Source organism: Castor canadensis, chromosome 16, assembly GCF_047511655.1.
Source record: "Castor canadensis chromosome 16, mCasCan1.hap1v2, whole genome shotgun sequence".
Taxonomy (NCBI): domain Eukaryota; kingdom Metazoa; phylum Chordata; class Mammalia; order Rodentia; family Castoridae; genus Castor; species Castor canadensis.
The window spans coordinates 14528777-14541535 of record NC_133401.1 but is presented as its reverse complement, the minus strand read 5'-3'; positions in this window follow the sequence as shown (position 1 = coordinate 14541535).

Here is a 12759-nt window from a genome sequence, read left to right as displayed (position 1 = left end):
CCCTGTTGCCACCGAGAGGAGAATGCACGCCGGTGGGGTGGCGCGCGCTGCAGTGTAGGCAACGCGCGCGGGGACAAGTCATCTTCTCCAAGGCTTTGACATTTAGAACGACTGAGTTTTCTGACAGCCCCTCTCCCCCCAAGCATTTGGTGGCCGGGGACACAAGATGAGGAAATACAGCATTTCACGGGACTTCACACTGCATTCAGTGGAGAGCTACTCTGTGATGTGTTCACACCTGGAGGAGGGAGATTTCTAAAGGTCGTGGAGTGGGTTGTCATAGTGGAGGTGAGGAGGAGAGGATGAGCCTTGGTAGTAATGATGTCTGTTGTCCAAACACGGAGTTTGCACCAGGTGTGAACCTGTCTCTCTCTATATATCCATTCGCTCTTCACATTAGATTTATCCTAGACCAAGAGTACTGGGGTGTGCGCTGGCTCTAGGGAAGGTTTCTTTTGCTTGTAATGGGTTCTCATTACTGTATCCACTCAAGACTCTCACCAATTGTGGGGAAAACACATCTAGTCTATTGTAGGTCATACTGTTCTGTGCCCCACCACTTGTGAAAGAATGTGCTATGGTATATGCCTGGTTGACACAGGGCATGGAAGATTTGCCAGTTGTCCAATGGCGATCACTGGGTGTGGAAGAGATTCACATTATGCAAGGAAGTTCCCACTATCCATAGAGACTGGTCAAAGTGTCACTGTCCACAAGGAGTTCACACTCTGAAGGAATTTTATACTATTAACCTATGTTACTACATTATCTGTACAATCTTATACTATCATATTATTTCTATTTTAGTTCCCTAAAAGATAGTTCCTACTTCCATATTGGGTAGATCTGAAGTTGAGGAAGCGTTTTGGTTTTTTTTTTTTCAGTACTCAGGATCCAACCCAGTGACTTGCACCTGCTACAGACAAGAAAACATTTACAGGGCAGTTTATACTGTGCACATTGGATAGATATTGGGTCTGGGTAAATTTTTACACTAATCAAGAGAGTTTACCAGGCACTGTGGCTCATACCTGCAATCCCAGCTACTCAGGAGGCAGAGATTGGGAGGATGGAGGTTTTAAACTAACAAGACCCCAACTCAGCCACTGAACTGGGAGTGGGTGACCTGTGCTTGTCATCCCAGATACCAGGGAGGCATAAATAGGATCACAGTCCAGGCTAGCCTGGGAAAATATGCAGTACCCCACTGCAAAATAACTAAAGCAAAAAAAAAAAAAAAAAGCTGGGATGTGGCTCAAGTGGTAAAGTGCCTGCCTAGTAAGTTCAAAACCCAGGAATGCCAAAAAATAGAGAGAGCTCAGTCATTTAGGAGATAAGAGGCAGGAGGATCTTGAGTTCAAAACCAGCCCCAGGAAAAAGGTAAGCGAGACCCTGTCTCAAAAGTAAAATAAGGGCTGGTGGAGTTACTCAAATGATAGAGTACCTGTCTAGAAAGCAGAGGCCCTGAGTCCAAACCCCAGCACCGCCAAAAAAAAAACCCAAATAGCCAAAATATGGAGTCAGCCCAGGTGTCCATCTACCAATGAATGAATAAGGAAAATGTGGTATATATACACAATGGAGTATAATTCAGTCATAAAGAAGAATGAAATTGGGCTGGAAGTGTGGCTTAAGTGGTAGAGTGCCTTCCTAGCAAGCATGAGGTCCTAAGTTCAAACCCCAATGCTGCCAAAAAAAGAGAAAAGAATGAAATTATGTTGTTTGCAGGAAAATGGATGGAACTAGAGATCATCTTGTTAACTGAAATAACCTAGACTGAGAAAGACAAATACTGCGTGTTCTCTCATGCAGTATCTAGATTCTTGACTTTAAAAAGTGAACATAGACCTTAAAGAATGAGTAATACAAAAATGAAAATATGAATGACAAGTGTAAAGTGGGAACTCCTTTAGGGTGAGAAGCAGAGGTAGGGGGAGGGCAAAGGGAGAGGGTTAGGGGGGTAAATACGACCTGAGACCTTATATACATGTTAGAGAATATAACAGTTAAACTTGTTTTTAGAAGGGGTGAGGGGGATGAGAAAGTAATGGGAGGGGATGAATTTGATCAAAGTCTATTATATGCATGTATGGAAATATCACAATGAAACCCGTTGTACAATTAATATTCATGAATTTTAAAAAGTGAAAGTAAAAGGCCTGGGGGAGGGGCTGGAGGAGGGGCTCAAGAAGTAGAGCACCTACCTAGCAAGCATGAGCCCTGAGTTCAAAACCCAGTGCCACTAAAAAAAACAAAAGGGCTGAGGGTGTGGGGGCAATGGTAGAAGGGTTTGTATAAGGCCCTGGGTTCAATCTCCATACTGGAAAAAAAAAGTGTTCAGTGAAGCACAAAAATTGCAGGTGACAGAATCCAAGAACCTAGTGATTTACGGGATGAGTTGGGAAAGCTCCCTGTCGGTAGAGACTGGTGAATCTCACAAGCCCTGAGGGGCTTGTGCCTGTGACTGGAGGTGTGGCCAAGGGCAAGAAAGTATCTGTGTGTCCAGGGGACTGACCTTGTCCAGGACGGCGTCCTGCCATGCCAAGTGGTAGGACCTAGCAGAGTTTGGGGAATGAAATGAAATTCTGCATGTGGAAGTGAGAAGAGGACCATAACCCTTTGAAATATCATGGTCCACTGGGCTCACGCCTTTAATCCTAGCTACTCAGGAGGCAGAGATCAATAGGATTATAGTTTGAAGCCAGCCTGGGCAAATAATTCTTGAGACCCTATCTTGAAAAAACCCTTCACAAAAAAGGGCTAGTGGAGTGGCTCAAGGTGTAGGCCCTGAGTTCAAACCCCAGTACCCCCCCCCCAAAAAAAAGGATTGTCTCTAGCTATGTTGTGTTTATGGGCATAGAGTGATCGCCACCACTTATACAAGTTACAGGAGACCTGTCGTGGAGGAAAGGCATGTGCAGGGAGAACTACAAAAAATGTAGTTAATTACACAGTTCATCACAGTTGCTCGGTCATGAGGGGTGAGGGATGATGCAGGACAACTTGGCCTTAGCCAGGCTGCCTGGGGTCAAATCCCATCTGGGCTGCTTCCCAGCTGTGTGATGTTGGGAAGGTCACTTAATCCCTCTGTGCTTTGATTTCCACCGCTTCTAAAAAAGGAGACACTAGAGCTAATATTGTGGTTCAGTGGTAGAGCGCTGGCCTGGCGTGCATGAGTCCCTGGGTTCCCTCCCCAGCACCCAAAAATTAATTAATTAATTAAAAGGGGATAATAAAGAACCTGATGGTATGGTGTTGCTACAAAGATGCAATGAGTTACCATGTGCAAACACTTAGAAGCTTATGCTATTTGCACAGTAGGGTGACAATGATAATGGTGTTGGAATTTGTGTGTGTGTGTGTGTGTGTGTGTGTGTGTGTGTGTGTGTGTGTGTGTGTGTGTGTCAGAACTCAGGGCCTCATGTTTGTTAGGCAGGCACTCTACCACTAAGAGTCACACCTCAGGTGCACCTGAGGTGTGACTTAACATACTGTACATTTCAAAAAGCTAGAACAGGGCAGGGAATGGTAGAGTACCAGCCTTGAAGCCCTGAGTTTAAATCCCCAGTACTGAGAGAAAGAGAGAGGGCAAGAGAGAGAAAGAGAAAGAAAACAGCTGGGCGCTGGTGGCTTATGTCTGTAATCCTAGCTACTTGGGAGGCTGAGATCCAGAGGATCAAGGTTTGAGGTCAGCCTGGGGCAATAGTTCAAGAGACCCCCATCTCCAAAATAATCAGAGCAAAATGGACTGGAACTGTGGCTCAAGCAGTAGAGCATCTGCTTTGCAAGAGAGAAGCCCTGAGTTCAAACCCCAGTCCAACCAAAAACAAACAAAAAAACAAAATGAAATGATAAAATGATAAATGTTGGTCTGGGGGCATGGCTCAAGTGATAAGAGTGCCTGGCTAGCAAGCATGAGGCTGAGTTCAAACCCAAGGTCTGCCAAAAAAAAAAAAAAAAAAAAAATCCAAAACAAAACAACTGTTTAAGGAGATAGTGTTTAACCTGATTTGTACACAATGTATACACATGAAAATATCTCTTGATCTCCCATAAGTATGTTACAATTTTTATGTTTTTATGTATCATTTAAATTAAAAACTAAAAACAGGCTGGGAGTATTGCTCAGTGGTAGGCTGCATGTTAAACACATGCAAGGCCCTGGATTCAATCCCAGCATAAGAAAAATAAATAAATATTATAAATTTAAAAAGAACAGTTTTATACCATGTGTACATGCCTATAATCCCAGCACTTGGGAGGCTGAGGCAGGAGGATTGCAAATTCAAGTTTAGCTTGGAGGGCTGGTGAAGTAGCTCAAGTGGTAGAGCACCTGTCTAGCAAGTGTGAGGCCCTAAATTCAAACCCCAGACCACTAAAAAAAACAATCTAAGATTATAGCCAGGTGAAGGTGGCACACCCTTGTAATCCTGGCTACCTCAGGAGGCAGAGATCAGGAAGATCACAGTTCGAAGCCAACCCAGGCACATAGTTCACAAGACCCTATCTCTAAAAACCCAACACAAACAAAAGGCTGGTGGAGTGGCTCAAGATGTACACTCTGAGTTCAAACCCCATAACTGCAAAAAAGAAAAAAAAAAAAGATCAGCCTGGCTATAATAGCAAAACCCTGGGGGGCAGGGAGAGGGAGAAAGAGAGAGGGGCTAAGAGATATGGAGAAAGAGAGATATAAACAGTTGTCACAATGTAATTGAAGTAACCTTATCCATATTTTGTGTGTGCTCAGGTGGTTATTTTGGGGAAGGATCCAGGGGCCACCATATCTGGAGTATTTATCAATCTATCAGGAGGTGTTATGCTCCAGTGTGAGTAAGAGAATCCATCATGAAATAGAGCTGGTGATGAAATGAGATATTTAACCCAGGGTCTTGCATATAGTAAGTGCTCAGTAAATAGGAATTGCAGTTTTAAAAAATTTTAGGTCATGCTGGGGATGGAACCCAGGGCCTTTTGCATGCTCAGCAAGCGCTCTACCACTGAACCACACCTTAGCCCTTAGAAGTTGTAATTTTTATGTGCCTTTGTTCTGCTCTGGACCCTAGGAAGTCCGTGCCCTTCATGAATTCACTGTCTATTCACCTTTACTCACTGTCTATGACAGGATATGCTACCTGTAAGAGAATAATAGTGCTGGTGGCTCATGCCTGTAATCATAGCTACTCAGGAGGCAGAGATCAGGAGGATCATGGTTGAAAGCCAGCTGAGGCAAACAGTTCACAAGACCCTATCTTGAAAAAAACCATCACAAAAAAGGGCTGGTGAAGTGGCTGAAGGTGTAGACCCTGAGTTCAAACCTCAGAACCACAAAAAAAAAAAAAACAGAATAATAGTGGTGTATGCGTGTGTGTGTGTGTGTGTGTGTGTATGTGGGTGGGTGGGTGTAGAAGAGAGATTGGGTTACTTGGGTTTTTTTTTGGTTTTTTTTTTTGCAGTACTGGGGTTTGAACTCATGGCCTTGTACTTGCTAGGTGGGTGTTCTACCACTTGAGTCACACCCAACCCTAGAGACTGGATTTACTTTCTATACTAGAATTGAAACTTTTTTTTTTGGCAGGGGGAGCAGGCCATACAATTCTATGAACTTTACAAAGAGTTGAAATGGACCATGTGGTTTTACCTGTCTCTGGGAAAGGTTTCCATTAGCCACATCTTTAATGAAACTGACATACCTGGGGGTTTATCGCAGTCATTGGTGAGTGTACATTGTTCATGGTCGACATTGTCCCCCTTGGCGGTTCACTAGGGGAAGTGGCACTATCCATGTGGGAGCATGTTTCCATGAGTTTTTGATTATAGCAGTCACACTGCTTATGGCGTGTCCCTATCTGTATGGTCATCTACTTTGTACGTATGGGGTTTACCCAGGTTATGGGAGTTGACCCCATGATAGAGGAAGCCTTGTTGTTAAAGCAGTTATTTTGCCCATGATGGCTCAAACCAGTGAGGGAATTGTCCGGAGGCACACAGTGTGTTTATGCAGTCTCACTGTTTATATAGAACCTGCCGTGTTTATAGGGGTCTATCTACATTAGGACTTCTTTATGAGGGTTCACACTGTTTATGGGAGTTGCTAATTTGAGGCTCACACCATTATGAGGGTCACACTGCCTGTCATACTGTTTTTGAGTGTCATGTGTATTTGGGACTTCCACTGTCTGTATGAGAGTCATATTGCATATGTGGATTTTCTTGTTTGTTCTGGGCTTGAATGGGGTTTGAACTCAGGGCTTTGACCTTACAAAGCAGGTACTCCACCACTCGAGCCACACTTGCAGCCCATTTTTCTCTGGTTACTTATTTACTTATTTTTTTTTGAGATGGGGTCTTCAAGCTATTTGTCCAGGCTGGCCTCAAATTGTGACCCTCCAGATCTCAGCCTCCCATTTAGCTAGGATTATAGGCATGTACCACAGGGCCTCACTTAGCTCATTTTTTGAGACAAGGTCTCCCTGTATAGCCCAAGGTGGCCTGGAACTCAAGATTTTCCTGCCTTGATCTCCCGAGTGCTAGGATTATAGGTGTGCCAAGCTCACCCATGGATTTATATCAACTGTAGACATTGTGCCATCTGCATGGTCCACACTGCTGTGAGGCTACATTAGCTGTATGTGGTGGACTCAATTTATCTCAGCTTATTCCATGACAGACACTGGTCTAGGCGCCAGTGATAAGGCCATGTAGGAGACAGAGCAAACCATGTCTTTGTGGAACTGACAATTCAGTAGGATAACCACATCCTTTATGGGGTTCTTCTATTTGCAGGGTTCATCCTCTTTAGGGCGTTGCACTGGCATTAACTCTCTGTGAGGGTCTCTCTGTGTGTGGGGTTCCACTTATTGTACTGCATTGAGTATCTGCAAGCTCACTACCCAGAGATGGACTTATTCATTCATTACAGACTGCCAGCCAGTCTCTGGGCATACTTCAGGCAATAAAACAGGTGAAAAGAGGGATGGGGGACAAGAGAGAGTAATGGGGGATAAATCCAATCAAAGTACATTAAATACATGTATGAAATTATCATGATGAAGCTGGGTGAGGGTGGTTTACACCTGTAATCCTAGCTACTTGGGAGGTTGGTTCAAGGACAACCTGGGCAAATAGTTTGAGAGACCGATCTCCAAAAAAAACAGAGCAAAATGGACGGGTGGTAGAAAGCCTACTTTACAAGAGCAAAGCCCCAAGTTCAAACCCCAGTACCACCATCAAAAAAAAAAAAAAGTCATGATGAAATACATTAAAAATATACAAAAAAGTAGTGGAGCACCTGTCTGGCAGGTGTGAAGCCCTAGTTCAATCCCCAGAATTGAAAAAAAAAAAGCTCTCTTGGAGCTTACAAAATAGGGGAGGGATATTCAGGTAATAAGCAAATACACTGGCTGGGCGCTGGTGGCTCACACCTGTAATCCTAGCTACTCAGGAGGAAGAGATCAGGAGGATAGTGGTTCAAAGCCAGCTCAGGCAAATAGTTCTTGAGACCCTATCTCCAAAAAATAAAAAAATTTTTAAAAAATCATAAAACAGGGCTGGCAGAGTGACTCAAGTGGTAGAGGGCCTACCTAGCAAGCATGAAGCCCTGAGTTCAAACCCCAGTATTGTCAAAAAAAAAAAAAAAAGCAATATATTATGAAACTATATGTCAAATGAGGATAAATGCTATGGAGAAAATAGAACAGACAAGGGACATAAGGATCTAGAAAAAGGGTTGCAATTTAAAATCAAGTGGTCATGGGCTGGGGGCTTGGCTCAAATGATATACGTGTTCGCCTAGCAAGCACAGGGCCCTATGTTCATCCTCAGTACCACAAAAAATGAATGAATGAATGAATGAATAAAACAAAATAAAATGGAGGGGTCAGACAGGATCTTACTGAGATGGTTTGTGAGTGAAGGCCTGATGGAGATGAAGGACAGAGCTACACAGATATCTTGGGGAAAAGCCTTTCTGTCAGTTGGAACAGTATAAGCCAAGTCCCTGAGGCATGATTGTGCCTGGCATGTCTGAGTGTCTGGACAGCCGAGTGGCAATGGAGTGGAAATGAAGAGGAAGAGAGGAGATGAGGTGAGGGCTGGGCTTCAAAGGCCATTGCAAGGAGTTAGCTTTTTCTCCCAGCGAGTAGTGGAGGCCACTGGAGGGTTTCTGGCAGGAAAGGAATGTGATCTGATTTACTGGAACGTTTCTGGCTTTTGGAGACAACAGGGAGGTCAACTAGGAGACCTCAGGCCAGGGGGAGGGTGGTGATAATAAAGAGTAGCTGAGCCCGGCTCATGTATGTAATCCTAGCTACTTGGGAGGCTGAGATCAAGAGGATCGCAGTTTGAGGCCAGCCTAGGGAAATAGTTTGAAACTCCATCTACAAAATACTCAGAACAAAATGGACTGCAGGTGTGGCTCAAGTGGTAAAGCACCTGCTTTGCAAATACAAAGTTCACACCCCAGTCCCACCAAAGCTGGGTTGGGGGGTGGGTAGAGTAGCCGATTTCAGCCTGAAGCATGCCCTGTAGCTCAAGCCACTGAGGAGACTGAAGCAGGAGGATCACTTGAGTCCGGGAGTTCCAGGCCAGCCTGGGCAACATAGCCAGACCATTCCCTTCAGATTGGGTGTCAAACAAGAAAAAAGAGACCAGGATGACTCCAAGGTATTCACCTGAGCAGCCCACAAAATACAGCTGTGTTTTCCTGAGATGGCGAAGATTGAGGAGCAGGGACCCGTTTGGGGGAGCTCAGGAAGACCCTGTCTGATTTGGCAAGCTTAAGAAATCCTAGTGGCAACACTGGTGAGACAGATGTGTGAGGTTGGGGCTCTAGGAAGAGTTGCAGGTTGGAAATAGCAACGTAGCTGTGATCGGCTGGGTGATGGTGTCTCTGTCATGGGATGGATGGAGATCATCAAGGATTCAGTGTAGAAGGGGGAGTCCAGGGCCTGGGCTGAGCCCCGGGACCTTACACATCTCAGTCACAGAGATGAGAAAGGTGGTACTGTACAGTGTGGTTCTGTCCTACTGCCTATAAAGGGCAGGGTCACACTAGTGTTAAGGAAAGTACAATGGTCTTAGGGTCTTTTTTTTTTTTTTTTGCCTGGTGCTGGGGATGGAATTTGGGAACTTGCTAAGCAAGCCCTCTACCACTGAGCCACACCCCCAGCCTCTGTTCTTGGGTCTTTTTGTTTCTTTTGTTTGAGAAAGGGTCTCCCTATCTAGCCCAGGCTGACCTGAAACTCATGATCCTCCTGCCTCTGCCTCCTGTATGCTAGGATTACAGGCATGTACCTAGTGATGATGACTCTTTTTCAGGAGTAAGATGCCAAGTCCATGAAATGTTGGGACCTCTGTGGAGACAGGCTTGACAAGCTTAGAATAAATGTTATCTGTGTCCGGAAGGCAAGTTGGAACAAAGACTACCAGGGCCATGGGAGTGGGTTGTCCTCACTGTCTGGGCAGAGTTGTTTACTGATCACTGCAGGTGTGTCATGAGTCTTTGCACCCAGTATCTGTAGAGGCTCTCTATAGTGAAATGATGGGGGTGGGGTGGGGTGGGGAGGCTCTTTCTCATTTGAGTTGAATGGCCTGTGTTGGATGGCCTGTCTTCCAGGATTCACTGTTGATGGTTTCCATCACAAATTCACACTATCTGGGTATTTATTCTAATTATGGTGGGGTTGCCATCATACCATCTGTGAGTCTGGAGCTCAGTGTCTGTGAAGCTAATAAGCTAGGTAAGGGGTTCCACAGCTCTGTGGTGGAGTCATACAGAACCCCCCGAGGGGTTTCAAGACCCATGGACTGGTTTGCAAAACCATGGATGATACAAGGCCTGGGGACATTTTTCACCAGGGACCCCCATTCTCTGCAGGTGGTTCAGACCCTCCTGTAAGGTATGGATGTATTTCACAGAAACAGTGGTATTGAGCTGACCACTGGGTCAAAGTGGGATTATGACACTGATGAGCAATTTCACACTGTCAATGATAGTGTTTGTCACCTATAGTTGGAGTCTTTAGGGTAAGGGGTACTCTCACATTATCTATGAAGTATACAGTTCACTCTGCTAATAATTATTATTAGTTCTTTTATTAACTTATTGGTGCTGGGGAAGCAATACAGGGTCTTGTTCATGTCAAACACAGGCTCTACCCCTGAACTATACCTCCAGCCCAAACACTGGGCAATATTTGGCACATGCAAGATATATATGTGTACACACATACACCCCCCCCCACACACACACTCACATACATACATCTGTGTTTGGTACTGGGGACTGAAACCAGGGCCTTGAGCTCACTAGGCAAGTGCTCTACCACTTGAGCCACATCCCCAAGCCTAGTATTTATTGTGTATTTAGTTTACATCCCTTCTCTCATAGTAATCCTATTATGTGGGATCTATTGATAGCCCTACATGCATTTTATAGAAGAAACTGAGGCTCAAAGAGGTGAGCTCACCTGCCCTGTATCACAGATGGGGTAGCTAAGTCAAGGTTGCAACCCAGATCTCTGCTTTGATAATGGGAAGATGGGTGGGAATTTTTTTTTGTGATTGTGTGTGTGATACTGGGGTTTGAACTCAGGGCCTACACCTTAAGTCACTCCACCAGTTCTTCTTTTTGTGTGTGTTGAGTTGTTTCAAGATATGGTGTCACGAACTATTTGCCTGGCCCTGGCTTTGAATCACGATCCTCCTGATCTCTGCCTCCTGAGTAGCTAAAATTACAAGCATGAGCCACCAGTGCCCAGCATTCTTTTTTTTTGTTGTTGTTTTGTTTGAGGGACTGGGTTTTGAATTCATGGCCTCATACTTGCTAGATAACCACTCTACCATTTGAGCCACTCCACCAGCCAGCCTTGTCTTAGGTTTCTTTTTTTTTTTTTTTTGTGGCACTGGAGTTTGAACTCAGGGCCTATACCTTGAGCCACTCCTTTTTTTCTGATGGGTTTTTTTGAGATAGGGTCTCATGAACTATTTGCCTGAGCCACCAGTGCCTGGTTGTGGGTGGGAGTCTTTGGGGTGGTTACTATTATCTTTGAAAATTTGCATCCTTTTTTTTTTTTTAAGGAGAGAGTAGTGAAGGAGGTAGTGAAGTATAATGGTTAAGGGTTTGGAAGTGGATAGATCTGGGTTCAAATCCCCATCCCAGAACTGTCTGGCTATACATCTGTTGGCTGACTGATTTCCCCTATCAGAGCCTTATTTTCTTCAACCGTAAGTGCGGGTAACAATAGTAACTCCCCTCACTGGGATTTTGTGAGGATTAAATGAGAAGATGGTCTGGACAATGCTTGGCTCAGCGCCTGGCACATTGTGAGCACTCAGAATCGGGAGCTGTTATTCTAACAATGATGATTATTATTGCTGGACCACATTGCTCCCAGAGGGTTACAATATCCGTGGGGGAGCTGCACTGTCCGTAGGCAAGGTTACGTAACTCCCCAAGGCGCTTCCCTAGAGGGCTCGGTCTCCCCAAGGAGGAGGCCTGAGAATTTTCTGTGGTATTGGTGAGGAGATGGTATAAGGCTCACTAGGAACCCAGCAACAGAGGAGGCAGGGCTAGAAGCCTGACCCCTGCAGGCCTTCCCTCCCTCTGACTAGTCTGTCTCTCCAGGGAGGTCTATCTTCTGGGTTTGTCTCCCCCCACACCCCCGGTCCTCTCCTCCTTTGGTAACTTCGAGTCATTTTTGAGACTCTCCCTAGGCGCTGCCAGTGAATACTGGTTCTATTTGCCCTCTACCCCGCTCCGACTGCCTGCCTGTATCCGATCTGCACTCTTGATTTCCTGTTTCTCCAACCTCAGGCTCCATCCATTCCCTCCCAGCTGCTGCAGAGAACAGACTTACTACTTACCCTAGGCTCCGGCCCCAGGTCTTAAGCCCTGTCTTCCTCTCTCCGGGCGACCCCCAGTACCCTTGGGAGCACATTTGTTCATACTTGGGCCGCCCCCTGCATCCTGGTCCCACCTCCGGAACCCCCTGCCCTAGTGGTGGAGGTGGGGGTACCTCCGGCGCGTTCCCAGGACAGCTGCAGTCTTGGGATGGTAGTTGTGGGGGCTCCTGAATGCACTGTCTGGTCATTTCCTCCCCAGCGGGACTGGGTCTATCAGGAAGGCCAAGACCCCATCCCCACAGGAGCGGAGGACACAGCCGCCTCCCCATTTCCGATGCTGGAAAATGCTTCCCATCCATTCCACCCCACCCCTGGACAGCTGCCCCCTTTCAGACACAGGGTTGAGGGGGCTGGGTAAATCCTGGCTGGGAAATGGCTGTGTTCTTGATCATCCTCCAAGCTCCGGACTCCGCCCCCCCAAGAGAGGATTCTGCCCATTCCCCAAAGGCCAATGCCCCTTCCCCAGAATAATTTATGATTCCCCCCCCCCCCCGGTCCTTTTCCTCCAAAGCTCCCAAAAGAAACTCTGGAGCCCTCAGTGGACAGGAAAGGAGAGCCAGCAGGTAGCGAATACTGAAGACTTAAAGTTATCTTTAGACTTGGAGCCTCTGAGAAGGGTCGTGACCCCCAGGACCTCATCTCCTCTCCGCCCTCTTCTTCCACCCTCCCCCGCCGCGCGGCCCCTTTAAGCCCAGAGCCGGCCGATCCTCAGTGGCTGCGCGCCGGCGGGCGTGTGTGTGAGTGCGCTGGGAGGGGGCGGGCGCAGTGTCTCCATGGCGACGCGGCGGTGACGTCGCCGGCCGGGGGGCGTGGGCGTCCCGGCCCCGGAGTGCGATATTAACCCGGGAGGCGGCGGCG